Here is an 18,407-nt window from a genome sequence, read left to right as displayed (position 1 = left end):
TAATAGTTGAAATAACACACAATGTTGTGAAACAAAGGCAATTTAGAGAGCCTGCCCTCCCTGGCTGAATAAACTCTTTTTAGCACAATTCTGACCATGGATATCTGCCTCCTGAAGAAAAGATGTCTATGCCCACCTCCCTGAATGGTATCACAGGGGCATTCACACATATCTCACCCTGGTGTGTGAAGATGCGGATGCGAATGGGGCATTTTGATTACTTAGTCTCCCCCCCGATTAAAATTGCAGAGCCTGCAGTACTCAACTCCTATGTGGATTTTACAGTCAGATGACTCAAGGAGTGGAAAGCAAACCTCCTCACCACCAGCGATGGCAGGACCTGGCATGTGAAACTCTGAAATGCTCAGTAGCACAAGCAAGACTGCATGGCTTGCCTCTGATGGATTTTAACCTAATAATACATGAAAGAATATCCAAGCAAAGATTTTCACATAATTCAGTTTAATGTGACTGGAAAATGAGCCCCACCTATCTCCTCAGGGCAGCCTCCAGCCACTGCTCTCCCCGTTTCCCCTGTGGAGGCGTGTCGTCCTCTGTCCATAGGGCCACGAGGTCGGTGCTGAAGGTGGAATTCATGTAACCTAAGCAATGTCATCCCTTAAAAGTACACCTAAGGTTTAATTATGTATTGTATTAATTAATCTTCAGAAAGCTAAAACTTCAATGCTATTTTAATTCCTTATACAGTAATTAAACTCTTTGAACCTAATAAGAACATAGAGATTGACTTTTTAAACTCCAGTGGAGTACAGGATATTAGAAAAAGCCTTGCAGATGAATTAATTGTGAACCATCAACTATAGAGAGATGACAACTTTGATAGACAATACTTAATGTTTTGGCCCAGTCTAGGCCAGCCTTAGAGCCTGACCAGGTGGTTCAAGTTCCTTGGGGCATCTCTCACATGGCTGAACAATAGATGTGTTATTAAAATTTATCCCCTAGTAAGGGAACACTTTTTCTAGCTAAGAATCTGATGTCCTGATAAATCTCACCAAGTTTAAGATTAATACAAAAGAAATTTAACGTTAGTCATGACTTCTTTTATTAATAACCTGCAGTTTGATTTAGACCATGAACTGGAGAGAATACAGTTTTACAGTTAAAAGAAAAACGCCTTGCTTTGGAAGCTGAAGACTCCTGCCTTACCAGAAGTTTCTGGGCACATCCATCAAAAGTTCACAGGACAGGTGTGTGGAAGTATGGGTGGATGCATGGATCCATGGATAGTAAACAAACCACAAGCCATAGAAGGATTCAGTGCCATTCTCAGCAACCCATCAGATCAGTTACATCTTTTATCTTTTCCTTTGCATTGTCAATTCTACAGGGCACAAGACACATTGCAGTCAGCCCTCGATAGGCTCATCAGCATCCTATTGCAATGTGACGTGAACGGTGCTGGTTACCTGTAAAGGAAATAAAAGGTAATTTCTGAACAATATTATTCTAAAGGATCATTAAATCATGATGAGTACATTCATGTGATAGTTCATCCCTCATTCAGCAATGTAGTTTACTGGTATAGGTTGTCACCATTTAGATGTGGTAATTTAATGTTCAGTTTGACATCTAAGATTTTTGAATAAAAAGTCTTAACAAAGTGAAAGAATGCTAAAGATTTACTCATGATTTTCCTATATGCCATAAAATCTCAACCATTTTGATACTCTACATGGCTCTGCTTCCTGGTTAGCCAATATTGTCTTTGGTAATCCACCTTGTCAAAAAGTTAGAGTAGCTCTTTTGTGATGGTTATGTGAATGAGAGACTATGGGTCTTTAAAAACAACAGGTGAACTTCCAAGTCTTACAGAAAAGACCTTGTAAAGAAAGAGGGATTCAGTTGACCTGCAAGGGACCAGTTACTTTATAGTGATGTTGCTGCAAGGAAGAGACCTGTTTACATAGCAAAAATATTCCTTTGATTTAATGCCACTATGACTAATGATTCGAGTTCAATATGCACATGCTTCCACATGAGCATAGCCCATCCCAGTCTCTTTCATGAATGACAGCAGAAAAAAACAGTCCAGAAAAACACAGAACTGGTCACAGGATGTTTCTTTTTAAAATGATGTATCTCTAGAACTTGGTTTATTTTGAAGGAATAAATTTAGTAAGCAAAAATACTACTTTTACACAATTTTCACTAAGATTAAGCTTAGTGCTCAAGTCCTTTGAGACTCTAAGAGGCATGACCATTATTTCAGAGAAAGCCCTTTCCCTTTTCAGAAAGTTATGTCCTGTTATATACTGGGTGCTGTATGGGGTGAAACCTCTCCTAGAAAGCTGCAGGAGGAATTGATGTTTGCCTGGAAGCACAGCAGCGTTTCCCATGGTCAGGGGCATGGCAGCACTGCAGTCCTCTCCTGCGGAACGCCCCAGTGCGTGCTGGCACTGCAAAAACCAGCAGGGCTCTTACATGATTGCACCTAAATACTTTCTGCTTTGGGTCCTGCTTCTGTACATTGAGAGGAGAGGCCAAAGGCTGGCGGGCTGGGCAGGAGGCTGTGTGGCACACCGTGCTGAGCAACCCAGTGCTGGAGCCTTGCAGCCCTCCTCTTGAGCAGTTTAAATCAGAACCGCTCGTTGGATGGAAACCGCGTGTGCCAAAAGGCCCCTTTGCATTCGACACACAGCATTTCAAGGGTTTCTACACGGTTCTCAATAGCCAAACCAGGGTTTATAACCCCACAGTAATCTTGGCCTCCCTCCTTGAGGGCTCAGTTATAGATGACGGCATGTGGTCCTTGCGACAGACAGATTAGCTTAAAAACATCTGTTTGGCTTTGGTGCTTTGAATCTTTCTGCAGCAAGCTGCTTTTCCTTGCTTTTCAAGTTTGCCTTCCTGTATGTAACATTTACATCATGATCTAAAAACAATTTTACACACAATAAAGTTTAACTATTTGATACTTTTCATTTCAAAACTAAATAACAGATATTTAATTTTTTTTTTTTTTTTTTTTTTAATGACACACATGATAGTATTTTTAAACACCGAATGACATCCACAGGAAATGTTTTGGTCTTTCTCTAGCAAATACTCTATCCGTAAAGTTTGCCTGTATTTACAGGGTTTTTTTCTTAAGATGTTTTACTGCGTTTGGAAGAACTAACATCTGCTTCTCCAGGGACTCTCCTATTTATGACAATTGGAGATGTTTTTGAAAACTATTTGAATTAAACTTAGACTGCTTAGAAGTGTTTCCACAGGAGCTGACTGTACATATACAGTTTTCACTGATGACATTTGACAGAGCTGTTAATCCCTCTTGACTCTGATGTATGATACCACATTACAGGAGCTGGAGCAAGCCAGTGATATACACATGCAAAATAACATCTACCGATTAGTTACCGTTTGTTCTGTTCAAAAGCCAAAATCCCTGAAACAAGCTGTTTCATCGGGAGTGAAGGAAGGAGGTGATGTTCCCTATTAGTATTGCTCTTCATCCCTTGAGGTGATGCTTTTCCTCCTAGATGCTGGAAATCCCCACTGCTGTGTACGGTGTCCAGCAGCAGCTTGGCCACAGTCGGGGAAGATGACCAGGTAATTACCCAGTCCCACGGGCATCAACGAGGGCTCCCACCCCTTCACACGGCAGTGACTGCCCACATCTCTCACCCCCATGTTCTTCCACGGTGTAGAACAGACTTGTCGTTCAGGCTCCACCAATTTTTGTGTAAACTTCTACTTTCTCCCTTTCTGGAGGCTGTGCAGATAGACAGTCAAGCCAGCCGGCTCTCTGCAGGAGTCAGACTTTAAAGGCCGGCCAAACCCTCAGGAGCCTTGTGAGCTTTGAAGAGCGTAGCGCCGGGAGGAAAGGATGCCCAATCAGCTGGTGACAGTCCTGGTGCTTCTCCCCTGCCCCACGGTGAGCGAGCAGTCCTTCAAGGAAGGTAGGAAAGTCATGAGCACGGCTGCCTTTCCGAAGTTAAATGCTCCTGATATTGCTATGGCACCGTCTCCTAGCACAGGGTGGCGGTGACCCGACGGCAGGTCCCTCCACGCTGTGCTTACCCAGCATGGCCCCTCAAACAGCAGATACCATTCAGTCATAGAAATTTTGCCAAGAATTCTGTTCCAGCCTACTGCAGAATGAAGTCCAAAAAGAATAGCTGAAAAAAAAAAAACAAAAAACATTTTTGCCAACTGAATCTCAGTGATCACACTAGCGGCCATACTCGTGTGTAAAATGTCTTCCTAAACAAAAAAAAAAAACCAAAAACCACTCCAAAGTGCAAGAATTCTTTTGGGATTGTTACTGATGAAATCGCTTATATTCTCTAAAGAGTGACAGTCCTTAGGGAACTGCCACAAGTTGTAAGAAAAGCAAGGTGTTGTAATGTAACGTCACATTATGATTTAAATGTGATAGTGTCTGATTATAATTTCTCGTAAGTGCTGAATTTGCAGTATCTTTTTCTGCACGTTCTTAAGAAACCTAATGGAAGAAGAAGAATAAAAAAAAAATCTCTAAAAGATAAAAGTGATGCTTCTGCATTAAAGTGGCATCTTTTTACTTCATAAATTTGGTTGCAAGTATGTTAAACATGACACTATTTACGTTGGAAAAATAAAATTAAATATTTTCTGTTGTTTTCAAGTCTCTGAACCAAAGGACTAAATGATGTCTTCCTCAGTAGCTTTTCTGGTCTTTTTGCTCATATCTGAATCTTTGCTTTTTGGCCAGAATGAATTATCTGTGACAACATTAAAAAAAAAAAAATAATTTTTTTCTTCCTTTGATGAAGTAAAACCATTTAAAGTTGGCTGACATGAATCAACATGGACAATAAGAGACTTCTTCAACTAAAGAAAAATTTATTGATTCCTGAATATGCAATATCTTTGACTTTGCCTAGAAGGGCGTTTCCTTGGTCAAGAAGACCAGGTCCTTTCACTGATTACATATTATCCCTTCTGCTCTTCCATACATCTGATTATTCCTACAATTAAAATAGATTACATGATCTTTCATCTAAATCTTTCTCTTTAAGAAAAAGAGAATTTAAACCTTCATTTATGAACTCTGATCTTATTAACCTTTCATTCGATTTGCTTCTGTGCCTTGAGCTTGTAAACAGGCTATTATACTTTCTGCAATTTTATTCGGTATGCGGTATTTCAAGACACTCACTAAAACTCACTAAAGCTCACCTGCAAAACCTAAACTAAACATTCTCTCTCTTCTGCATCCTTGTTTAGTGTTTTAAGTCCCATAATTTTTTTCAAACCTTAAAAAAAAAAAAACAAAAAAACCAAAAACAAACAAACAAAAAAAAACACAAAAAAAACCCAATCTGTGTTAATAAATAGGAACTTCGTTGTCTTTTACCAGTAGTTTCTCAAGAAATCTCTTTCTGACCAGAGCACACAGCGACTCTCTCTTTTGCCTCGTCCCGAAAGAATCTGTGCTCTCCATTCCTGCTGCTGTTTCTTCAAACACGCTTTGTTTTCTTTGTCTGCTGTTTCCATCAGCCCATATTGTCTTTATTTCCTTTTTCTCCCCCACTGGCTTTACTCTTTTCCTTCTCCTATAGGTATCAGGACCTTAGCTTTTAAAAATCAGTCATGCTGCAATTTTTCCTCTCTAATTTTTTGACATTTTATTTGTTCATGTTGGTTTATGAATGCTCTGTCCTCCATCCTTCATTCCTTTTATTGCAGTCTCCCTTCTTCTTCCTTCCCTTTCATTTTCTAGGATTCTACCTTGTTCTCTAGCTCAGATCTTATTATTGCCCTGGATTCCCCTCCCTCTGAAATGCCACATCTGCCTTTGGCTGCTGATGGGCACATCTACTTTGATTCTCCTGCCTGTACTCAAGGTGAGGGAAGATACTTCCCAAGGATGCATAGCTACTTCTCTCAGGAGCAAGAGCTGCATGCATTTTGTTTTGTTTTGTTTTGTTTTGCTTTGTTTTGTTTTTTTCCCAGCTCACTGAATGCATCCTACCCATGAATTTCCAGAAAGGGTCACTTCTTTCCTTTGTGGGTTAGAGACCTGCAGCCTGTGCAGAGTTCAGTGTTGTGAGGCAGCACCATGTAACTTCTCACAGCTGTCCTGAGCCTTGCTGAACTGTGCTCTCTTAAGCTTGGAGGACTGTTGGGACTGTCCTATCTGGTGCTCAGTGGGCACTCTATATTAACTGTTATTTACCATCTTTTTTAAAACTTATTTTTATTCCTTAGGAGTCTGGGGGCTGTTTCTATTTGCTGGGAGAAAGTAAGTAGCATTACTGGTGGTCACCTCAGAGTTCACTGGAGGCTGTAGGATTGTGTGGAGGTCAAAGAGTAGCAGCCCACAAGTACTGTCCATGGTGGGACAGGGAGCTGGGTATCTCCACAAGAAGTTTGGGACTATGCAAATATAGAAAATGTTCTATATTGTAGATGGGATTTCTCATTTTCTCTGCTTATAAAGCTTGTTTTATGTAACTTAATTATCTTACGCAGAGTAAAAGTGGAGAAGGGATGGTTGGTTGGTCCAAATAAAATCAGAGGTCTGACATCAGGACTAATGAGAAGGCAAAGAAAAAAGGGATTTTTTGCAAGAAACAACCAACAGTCCAAACCACAGGTGCCTTCAATAACAAGAGTTCTAGGGGAAGGAACCATCAAAGGCACAGCCAGGAGAATTAGTCTACTTTGACTCTAGGGTAACCAAATTCACCATTAGTAGTTCAGACTTTACTCTGGCCTTAATCTTGGCCAACTATGAGAATAAAAATCCCATGCCTCAACATGTGCAGAGGGCTGGAAGGATAGAGAGAAGTGCTATGATTTCCCCTCCGCAATACGGTAAGACTGGAGTTCTGCAGGCTGTATTAAAAAGACTGGACTGCAAATACAAAATCATGGATATATGTAGGAGACATAGCCATGTTGGACTGGAGAACTTTTCAACTGTTGATTCATTTAAAATATGTCACGAAAAAAAGTCATAATGAAGAAATATGTGGGTTTTCCCTCTGCTCACTATTTTCTTGCTTTCTTTGTTTTCTTTCTTACTTTAGTTCTGTTACTTTCTTTTTAGAGTTCCTAGCTGCAAATTCTTTTTTACCAGTCCCTAGGTACAAACCAAACCAACCTGCCCAAACAGGCCTGGTTCGGGGATCAACAATTATCTTTCATGAATCATCATTGTATTAGCATGCTGTAAATCTTTGTCTTTTCTTTTATTTCCATTATTTATGGCTGTGCACAGCCTTTTCACACACTTTTGGTTGCACTAGTGAAAATCCCAGATAACTAGTTCATTAAATAGTGACCTGACACACACCCCCACATAGACACACATCCACATACATGTATGTGACTTTTTACTGGAAGCCAAGCAGGACCACCATTCATATTTCTTGTACAGAGGGAACAGAAGTTAATTTGTAGGTTGGTGAGAGAGAGCTTGTGACACTGCACTCCATTTCACATCAAGAGACATTAACTTGAAATTACTGTTTCCAAGGGAAACACTTATGACTCAAAGCATTAATTTGCATTAGCCCACGATAAGGCTAGCCTGTAAATTGAGTTATTGAAAATAACTCGCAACCATAGCACCAAGGAAGGATTTAACTAGGAATGTTTTCCTATAAACATAAGCTGATTTTTTTTTCCAGGTAGTTAAAATACTAAAAGTGTGCAAAATGTAATCAATTTAGTTTTCTAGCAAAGTCATCATTTAACAAATTGTCACTATGGAAGTAATCAGTTTAGATAAATTTGCGTTGACTGGGTTTTATCTCCTCACTTTTTAGTTTCATGTGAACAGCCTATTAAAACCCATGGTTTGGGACAAGCTCTACATTTTTCTCTTACAGCTGTGAGGACAATGGTCATTCTTTACAAATTTAGTTCAAGGTAATGTGATGTTCTACCCAATCTGGCAGAAAGATTTATAACATAGCAACTGGGGGCTAAATTTCTGTGTTGTAAGCAAGTCTGGTCTCAGGCAAATTTCACCTCTTTTGAGCATCATGAAGATTATTTAGAAAAAATCTCCATAAAATATGCTCTTTACCCTTCGTTTGCTCCTATGATAAGCACTTAAAGTGAGTTAATGATCAGCAGTATTAATAACTGAAATTTACACCAGTGAAATGATTCTAAATTGTTACTGACTGCCAGCTGCAGATGTACCACCACTGGTTTAAATACTGGGTGAGCTGACAATCCCCCAAGTAAATTCAGTCAAGCAGGTCCAATTTTTTCAGTTCTCACTCAGGTTTCCATCCTCACCCATCATCATAGCTTTGATATACGAATGGAAACGTTTGTAAAATGTCTTGTCTCTATAAACACCTTTCTTTTCAGGAGCTGCCCATGCCAGTACGCCAAAGGGCAAATGCAGATATCCCTGCCCCTCGTGCAAGCGTGCCCCATCTTGCCATATACAGCTATGCAAAAGGCACACACTTACTCAATTGCCTTTTGGACCTCTCCAAACACCCTTCCAATTTATTAGATCCAAGGTTATTCTGGAAGAGGAGAGAGGAAAAGAGTGAGGACTAATTTTCCAGACTAAGAATCTTTAAATCCAGATGCTGTCTCCTCGTACTACATTACCATCTGCACCTATGCTTGTACTGCAGCTGCAATCCTTTTGTTTTCCTTCCTTTCTTTTTAATTCAAACCGAACAACAACCTTTCAAATCCAGTAGTGTAGATGTAGTACGGCAGGGCGGTGAAGCATCTATGAGTTTCTCCAACAGGCATAGCACGGAAGGAGACCGACATACCAGTATATGAAATGATTTCCTCTTCCCCATTGTAATGCGGTGCCCGGGTAACTGAAGGTTCGCCCTTTGGGCTGGAGAGGGTGAAGGTAACCTGCTGAGCTACCCCAGCAGATGACGGACCAATGCATTTCTGAATTACAGGCATGGCTTTTCTAGGTTAGACACAGGATGTCTGGCTTTCTACTTGCACACCGATATGGCAAACTATGATACGTATAAAAGGCAGGTGACAATGTTACATGCGTAGGTGAAGAGCATTAATAAAGAAGCAGGCTTGAGTCTTGTCATTTCCCACATGTACCGTGTATTTTTCATGGAGTGGAGCACTGCAGTGCCTTACCCCTGCCCCTCTTACATCCCGTATTCTATCTGCCTGCCATGCCCGACAGGGCACCCCGCTGTGTATCTCTCAATTGCTTCTCATGAGTAAGGACATTATTTTTGATCCAAACTAATATGTAATTATCTATTTCAGAATGTTTTATTAGGAATTAGGACCCTTTTTATATTTTAACCAAACATATTCATTTCACAGCATGTTAAAAATCATTTTCTCTCTCCTAACTGTGTTTATCCTTTCTCCGTAATATTTCACAGCTGAAGTCCTTTTCTAAGAGAGCTTGAAAAATATTGTCTGGTTTTATTTTTTTTAAATTGAGCATATATGGACAAAATCTGTCCTCTCCTTTCTTGTCCTTAGCATTCTGAAATGTACCTGTGTTCAAATATTAAGAAATAAAACAAATATAAATTATGCATTTTCCAAGTTAATTTAAAATGCATTATGCACTGCTTTGTTCTCTGGAATTAGTATTATTAAGGGGACAGATCTGTATGGATTAATTTTGAGTCAGTTTATTCACTTCTTTGTAATTCAGTGGCAAGGATTTCTGTCCCCAGGCATCAAATTAAAATTTTTACTGTAAGTAACACATACACAATATGGACCTTTTTGTATTGTTTCTTTGTTTTTCTATCAGACAGCATATTTACATATTGTATTATTTCAGAAAACCACTTATTTCAAAGTAAACAAAACTTTCCCCCCCCCTTCTTGAAAATTATTTTAATGTTCCCATTGTCACAGTGCCCAACTGGCACCTAGTTCTAGTTTTAGGGGGTTTTTTTTTGTCCTTTCCACCAATAATCACAGAATATTTAGCTGTGTCTTCAAGTTCCATCACAAGCTGAATAATCATCCAACCTCTCTTTCCTTCCAAATATTTTGATGGTGTTTGAGCTGCTTCTTTATTATTATTTTTTTAAAAAAAATGTATTCGATAATAATTTTAAAATCTTGTTTTATTGTAATAATTCTTTGCAGTTACATGTTTTAAATCTTTATTTTTCCCTAAACTGAGCAAGAAAATAGAGTCTGCTTTCTTAATTAGTCTTCTTTAAACAAAATATCCTTTCATATGCACTAATAAAGACTAAGGATCATTTCTCTCTTGTTTAAATAACTGCTTGCTGTAGTATAAAATTGTAAGAGACATGATGCAGATCAAGATGCTGGCTTGAAGTGGAGAAGAGGAACAAGCAGTGCAATAATAAGCAGATTTTAATGATTTACTATAAATCAGCATTTTTGCCCTGTCAGTGAGATTGAAGAGGCAGACAGCTCCTCACATGTCTGCCTAGCAAATGTCTTCCTGATGAATCATGTGCTCTGAATCACTGATCACAACATTCAAACAGCACATCCAAATAATGAGGAAAACATATACACAGCATTCTTACGGCTAGTCTAAAACTGCAGGAATATGTGTTTTTAGTGGTGTGGTAGTTAAACCCCTACATTGATACTGTGTCTGTTCAGCAGAGGGTAATATAAGGTTAACTATTGATGCCCTAGCTTTGCTTCCACTCGTTAAGCCGACGGTGAAAATCTAATCTTTATGTACTCTGCAGGAAAAAAAAAAAAAAAGAAGGCAAAACTGGATAACAACATATATTTTTAAATATTTTCCAACAGCGAAATGCATCAGCTACTTATTGAGAGAAACATTATTGCCGTTAATTAGAATACTACCAAGGCTATTGTTTTATACACGGGGTAGTCCAGATGACCATTGTTAATAATTTCAGTTGATCACTAAGATAATAGGGGCTATAAAATATTACGCATTGCATGCATAATATACATATACACTGATCCTCCTCACAATCCTGCCGATGGTTTTAGGTAACCAAATAATTGTCATCAAAGTCTCTGCAATGGTGGGGTGTCACTAACTCAAGTTCTCCACACCAAAACTTCACAGGTTTTTAAGGATGACTTGGAGACAGTGAAGACCTTGGGGGTGAATGGGATGAGGTGCAGCCCCAAAAGTTCGAGGAGAATTAAGGAATGAACTGCAGAGTAGGGTCTAGTCTCAGCCTTCCATGAGTAGTAGCGGGACTTAAAGGCATTGGACAAAACTTCCCTGAGTAAATATGGGAGCTGACCCACCTCTCCCCCTTGGGTTCAAGAAGGCGGATAATTTGCCCAGCAGTAATAACTGTGATAATTGTCATCCTCGCTTGCAGGAGATGCTCTGGCAAGGCCTTCTCGCCACTGCAGCTGAATGAGGGTAAGCCCATTTGCAGGTCAGCTCAGAGGACCTCATCCTGCAGCTTGCTAACTTGGCTGTTTGTGGATAAAATGAGGACTTCAGCTGCCAGCAGTCTCTGTCCTTTAACCTTTTCTTAACGCCATAATCTATTCAGCAAACAGTTATGAAAGAAATAATTTTGTATTAGTAGGAACCTTGGATTTAGAGAGTTTTAAAAAAAGAGACTATTCCAAGTTTGGTTGTGGCGATCTTTGAAAAGACGGTAACCTGTAATTCTTAGTTTTATAAACTGTAACTTTTGCATTTATTACTAATTTCCTGTACTGCTCTAAACACGCTGTGTGCATTTAGTTTAAAATGTGTCAGTGCCATTTACGTACGTAATATTTGCAGTTCAAGTCATCCTTATGCAGATTTAGTAAAAGGTTTTTCCTGGAGATCCTGCAGATGAGCTGGCACTAGAAATCCACCGTTGGTTTTTCATCCATGTCCCTGTATCCTGACACCCATTTGATGCAGAAGCATAATATGTGTTTTTGCAAGAAGCTGCTGTCCATTGTTTGAAGACATCAAATTCAAAGTCCTCATCTTTTGTGGTTTGCACTCAAGGGAAAAAAATAATAATGGGCTTTTAAAACAATAAAATGTCAATGTATTTTAAACATGACCATGTCAGGCTCAAAGATGTTTTTCAAAAGCATATCCATTTGTTTAATTTGAATAAGAACATACTTAATTTCATGGTCATTTGGTTAAAGCAGTTATTTTTATTAATGTGTTATTGAGCTAGAAGCTGAGGGCACTGGTCAGTTTGCTACTGTATAACTCACTCGCTTGGAGAATGAAGTCTTGCAGTACAAAGGGAAAAACTCGTATCTGCTATTGAGGCATCACAATGGTATATTTGATCTGTGTTCTTATTTTATTCAAAGTAAGGAGGGGAAAAAAAAAACAAAACGCTCAGACTGCTGATTTCTGCAGAAAAAAATCTGCAAATGAACTGTTCTATTAGCACAAATGTACAAAAGTCTTTAGAACCTCTCTCTTCAAAAGCATAATTAGGTATTTATTTCAGACATACTAACATCTTTGCAGTAGCTAATAAGATGCAGCCCATTTGAATATTAATATAATAAATGATTAAATTAAACAGCAAGATTCAGACTCAGAAATAGCCTTTATAGGTCCCAGGGGGTCACTAAAACTGTATTCCATTTCTTCCTACAGTTAACATAGTACAAGGGACATGAATGCGTAAAGCAATATTTGTCTTATGAAACATGGAGTTTTATATTGTGCTATTCAGTTTTATTACTCCACAGTTTGAAGCTGAGGCCTGTGATGAAGTCACCATGCTGGGACCCAACAGCAACTCTTCCTGTTTCAGTGCTTTTTGGCATCAAAGTGACGCATCGTTGCTTTGGCAGAGGCAAACCTAGTGGCAGGCTACATATAAATAGGTTAACAATGTTGGCATGTGATAAACTAATAACACACTCACAAAAAGTTGTTGTAAAGTAAACGGCTGAGGAATTTTTTCATCTGTACATTATTATGTATTTATTATTAATAATATGTACCCAATAATGTGCAGAATTAATATCAAGAGCACGAGGATGGGCTTATTTTTTTCCCTGTACGCTAGATAAAAGAAAAATAGGCAAAGTAGGCAATTATAATTGGCCATTATTCCAATAAAGGTGTTTCCCTTCTCAAATTAGTCCATGAAAACTGCACACTATCCAAATCCCATGAACCTGAGAGGTGTTAATAAACATCTGGTCATGGTTTTTGCTTAATTAGCAATCCTTAGTTTGGACTGAAGTCTGTTTATGTAAAACAAAACACACGCGCACGCACGCACACACACACACATACTCTTTCGTTCTCCCCCCCTCATAATAATAACAAAAAAAATAGACATTTTTGTTTTGTGAGCCACAGCCCCTCAGCAGTCCAAACCAGCTTCTTGTAAGTGCTCAGTGGGAGAATTGGATTTTTAAGTCTTATCATTTGTCAACACAGCAGAATAAAATGAATGCTATTTGGATTTGTCTGTTTCTGTTCATTTTACCAGACTAATGTCACCTCAATCAGACCTACAAAATCCCCATGTTTTATTGGTGACAAAATTACCATTTTTAAATGCAAATAGAAATTGCATACTTACTACAGGTTACTGTAAAATGCCATTTTATTATTCTCAGCATCCAAAATCTTGCGGCACCATCTCTCTAAGGAGCAGCATTGGCAGGGAGGTAATGGATAAACATGCAACTGGGCTTGCAAGACTATACTGTCTAAATTAGATAAAAGAAAAGTAGGAAGAAAACTCCAAGATAAGTGGTACAAAGTAAATCAAAACAAATCATCTTACCAAACTTTATTCGCATCTGATACCATTTTTAGAAATTAAGGTCAGTTTTGTGGAACTAATAGGGAGTTACACCTATATATCTTGGGTACCATGACAATGCTTGAGAGGAAGATTTATACACTATGGTTGCAGATGCAGAAGAAAGATATGAGAGATCAAATGGAAGTGCATGATAACAAATGAAAAATGGTCCCCACAGCCCATAAATTAATTGAGAAAAGAAGGTTGTCATTATTTGAACATGCTTTAAAATAAGGTATGGGGTCCAGATGGCAGAGAATAGATAGGCCAACAAAGTTTGAGTAATTGATGACTTAAAAATAAAACAAGATCTTAAAGAAATGAATCACGTTGGGAGAGTTAGAGGAGGAATATTAGATGAAAAAGCACAAAACCTCCTCGAAACTTCAGAGCAAAAATCAAAGTATAGGAAAACAGACACATTTTTTCGTGAAGGATCTAAATAAATGTAAGTAATAAATATTTCAGGCAGCAATTGTATCCCCATTAAGGACACTTTTCTATTGTCATTTCATTAACCTATTCAGCTTTGTTTTCAAGATTTTATTCCTTTTTTGTGGTCTAAGGTTTTTTGGTTTATTTTTTTTAGGAATGAGCTGAAAGAAATTAGCAAAGACTGTGCTATAAAAATCACAATTACCATTTCTGCTCCCGTCACTGTTGTTAGCTCGTAAGGTCACTGCAAAGAGCCCTTTGGTAAACAGTGACATGCTTTCCAGAGCTTCGTCTGCATTTACAGTATCCAATATCCAGCAACACAGCTTGTTGTGCCGGTTAAACCCAAACCTTGCCTGGCCTCATTTTCAGGTTAGCAGGGTCAGGCAGGTCAGGGAGGAAGTGACAACACTCACACAGGTTTTATTCCACGGGTTTCTTCCCCTTGTTTTTCTTCTCCTTTCTCTATGCCTATTCTTTGGTCCCACACTGAAGGGATGGGAGCACATCCCTTTAAACAGTAATTCAGTATTATGCAGTGCCAGGTAATAAATAAATCAACTACGTACAATTTTATTATTTTTGCCTTTGAAATTTCACCCATCTATCCATTGAGGAGATGAAAACATCAGCATGGGGGAGGGTGAGTGTGTCTGTAAGGGGGTGTGTGTATATGTGTTCGTATATGTAGCTGTACTTCGTGTATGTGTGTGTGTGCATATGCATGTGTGCATTTTCCATATTTATCGCTTTTCAGTACATTAGAGCATTTAGTACTTTGGAAGGCACTCATCCAAATAGAGCTCCATGTAAATGCACTGTGTACAAGCCAAGAAAGAACGGCTCCAGGCTGATAGAAACCTCAGAAGTATGTTAAATCATAGTACTCAACTGTTCCTCATTAGAACACTCCTCATTTTTTTTTTTTTCCCTTCCACTTAAAAAAAAATAATTTTTCCTCAAAGCCACTTACTTCGATGCTGCACTCTAGGAGCATATTATGAATATTCAGATTGAAAATAGAGCACCATCTAATAACGTGGAACACAAAGGAGCCCTGAAATGTATTCAGCCTCTTATTTACATTGTTATGAGAGATATTGCATTATCAAACAATGGCTCCATTCCACACTGTATCCGTTACCCATCGCATTAGGCTCCTTGGGAACTTATTATTGATGACAAAAATGCATCTAATGAGAGACTGCAGACTTGCTAAATGTATAGGTAAGCTATATTGCCTATAAGAAAGATAGCCCTAAAGGAAAAAACATCAAAGCCTGAGAGCTGATTTGTTCAGAAGTGCAACTGAGATGGGAAGAAAAGCAAACTTGGGGACCTTCCCATCACTGCACACAATGATGTCATTAAGGTACATTAATCTCAAAAAAGATATATACAGGGAAACTAAAACATGACCTTCAGTGCGGAAGGCAAGAAAAAAGCTTGAAAATATTCAGAAAGCAGAAATATACAGGCAACAAACATTTCAAGGGAAAGATAGTTGCCAGCAGGATTGATTTGAATACTCAAACTGGTGATTTATTTTTCATGCTTCTCATAAAAAGAAGAGATCCTTTTTTTCCCCTCCTCTCCCCCTCGCTCTCACTCGCTCGTTCCCAGACGGTAGAAAGGACGGGATGAGGCTTGCCGTGCCCATTGAGCAATGGCTGCCCTTTCACAGACACCACAAATGAATGCAGGATGCTGGATGGACCAATTCAAACACTTTACCAGGAGTATATCAAAAAATGGGATAAACCACGTTCTTTGCATCTGTAGCAGAGGTAACGGAAAAAAGGACAATTTCATTAAAAGTCCAGCCTCTGTAAAGAGAATGTTAAATAGTTTCATACCCAAAATCCAAACTGCTTTGAATGCAAGTCCTGCTTTGCCCTTAACTGAAATGGAATTTCACAAATCCAGCTGTACATAAAGAAAATGAAAGACAAAATATTTACTCACGGACTGAATAGTCCCCTTTTTAAAAGGGAGGGGGTTAACTATTGATTTTTTAACAATATAAATTTAGCATATTTCACATGACCCATTACATTCCTTAGAACCATTAAGATGCAGTTTGCATGATTTATTCAGAATAAGGTCCACTTTTAGCTATATTTAAGTCTCCTATTTGTTATTTAACATGTGTTTAATGTTTTCTGTCCCTGCTGTGCACAGCTGCAAGCTGCTATTTTTTGGCAATTTTTGTGACTGTGAAGTGATTTGTGTCTTTGAATCTCACCTTTCTATTCTACAGCCTGCTGTTTTGATTTTTTTCTAAACTTTAAGAAATAAGGTTGCACTGTTATGACCTTCACTTCATGGAAGTAAACATGAAGTCTAAAAGGACCATAAAAAAAATCATGGCAGGTACCCTTATGGGGTAGATACAAGGACACATATGTAATTGATTTAGCATTTTGTGACACTGTAATTCAAAGCAGTTTAAGAAAAACCCTCTAAAAATCCAGTAACGACATAGGAGCTACTAATTGAGTGCTGGCAAACACTTCACTCACCATTTACAGTCTAGGCATATAAATCTTCCATGGCAGGGAATCTTCCACATTGTACAACTTCATTAAGATTATTTCAGCTGATCTCAATTAGAGGAGACCTGACCAGAAAAGAAGTTATTATTGTCCAATATATTTAAAATATCCTATTTAGTTTTACAGTCATAAACAGAGCATGATGTTGGAGTGCAACAGATAGATACAGTCGGCTGCAGAGAATTCTGTAGGAAAAGAATGGTCACAGCATAAGGATCCTGGTATTTCAATTGGCTTACCGCATACAAAACGTTTGAAAAGCAATAATAATGAATGACGGCAAAGCATGACAGCTATAGCACGGGAACTCTCTCTTTTTTTTTTTTTTTTTTTTAATTTTTGCTATTAAATGGGACGTTCCAAATCACGTCTATGAACAGTCCTGCAAGTTTGCTGAAACCCAACGAATTCATCTCCAGTCACGGTATTTCTTTGCCATTGCTACAAGCCCCAGACCCTGCACAGGGAGCCGTGTAGGTGCTGTAGAGGCACTGCAGGACCTGCCCGAAGCCCATGCTCCCCTCCGGGTGCCACACTGCACTCAGGCAGCCCCAGGCACAGTGCTGGACCCGATGCCCAGCCAGCCCCCATCCCAAGCAGACCCAAGCCCTGCCAGACACGACCCCTGCACCTTTCCCATGAAGCAGAAGCAGCTGCTCATGGTGTGAGCCCCAGTGACCGTACAGCGGCACCACAAAAGGACTTAACCACTTCGTGTTCACCCATTTGTCCCATACTCCTTCAGACTGACGACGTGCTCTTGCAGACATGTACATACTGCTACCTCGTCCACTTACAGCTTCTCACACTGTGGTCAGCAGCCACACCACCCTGTCTGCAGCAGTCGGCGCAGCCTCCCTGGCATCCCTCGCCTTTTCATCTGCTGTTTTTCCTTTGGCCACCTCTTGATTTCAAGGAAATGAATCAGTATCTCTCTTGCAAATTAGAATCTACGTATAATTCATGGGCAATGAATGTGCAATGTTCATATAATGATCTAAAAAGGCAGTTAGCAGTGCATAATGCATATGCTGGTACATATTCCTTTTTTATGTGGAGTAAAATGGGAGTGCTCTGTGGTGTGCTGAAATCTCAGATATGCGTGCCGGTGAGTCACTCTCTTTTTTGGAAGGTTCATATTCCACATCACCAGTAAGTACAAGGAAAGTGAAACACCGTTGGGTGCATTGGGGATATTTGTTGTCACTCTTTATGATATCTCTGGATAATTTCAGTGTCTATCAAACTGCTACTTTAATTGATAGCAGAGCATTTCCCCTTAACAATTTTAAGCAAATATAGTAGGTAAAAATGCCTGTGTCAATTTGAATACATTTACCTGTAAGTGGTAAACTTAGTAACTTCATTTATCTGATTTTAATGAAAATGGAAAATGCACTGCCATATGACTTAAAAAAAAAAAAAAAAAGTAAAATATACCAGTTATTACTGTTTGATATATGTTCCCCATCCTTTTATAGGATCTATAAGAGAAAGCCATGTTGAAACAGTTTAATGCAATGCCTTTAACTTATCTAAACCACATTCAACTGACTGCACTGGGAAAATTGAATCTTTTCCTCACAATCTTAGTGACATGAAAAATATATAATACAGTAAATGATTAATGCAGTTATAAACTATACCTGAGATAAGATTTAAGTATTCATATTTCTATCATGTTAATACAACACGATAA

The sequence above is a fragment of the Athene cunicularia genome, assembly GCF_003259725.1.
Source record: "Athene cunicularia isolate RWA chromosome 11 unlocalized genomic scaffold, athCun1 chr11_part1, whole genome shotgun sequence".
In the NCBI taxonomy this organism is placed as follows: domain Eukaryota; kingdom Metazoa; phylum Chordata; class Aves; order Strigiformes; family Strigidae; genus Athene; species Athene cunicularia.
This window is presented reverse-complemented; position numbering follows the sequence as displayed.